Genomic DNA, 540 nt, shown 5'->3' on the forward strand with positions numbered 1-540 from the left:
GTAATCATCAATGAAAAGCAAATAATACTTACTCCCATTTAGAGATGGAATTCTATGAGGTCCAGCCAAGTCTTTGTGAATTAGTTTCAGCTTCTTAGTTGTTCTCCAGGTTGCTTGCTTGAAGGAAAGTCTAATTTGTTTTCCATACTAACAAGTTTTGAAATCTGGTAGATCAGCTTCAAGGTCAAGCAAGCCTTGAACTAACCCTTTCTTCTGCATATTCAACACAACTTTACGGTGGAAGTGACCAAGCCTCTTGTGCTAGATTTCTGTATTAACTTTTGTTGCATAAAAAGTTGTTTGCTCCTCCTCCAAAGGATCCAGTGCAAAGCTCTTTCCCTTCATCTTCACTTTGAACACATCTTCATCTTTTGAGTCTTTAATCAAGCATTGATTGCCCTCAAAGATCACTTTGAATCCATTTTCAAGCAACTAGCCAACATTCAATAGATTTTGGCTGATATTAGTACAAATAATTCTCTAATAAGTTTTGTACTTGAGAAGCTTTCAACTACAACTGTGCCTTTGCCATTCACAACA

This window comes from Manihot esculenta, chromosome 12 (genome assembly GCF_001659605.2).
Source record: "Manihot esculenta cultivar AM560-2 chromosome 12, M.esculenta_v8, whole genome shotgun sequence".
NCBI classification, from domain to species: Eukaryota; Viridiplantae; Streptophyta; class Magnoliopsida; order Malpighiales; family Euphorbiaceae; genus Manihot; species Manihot esculenta.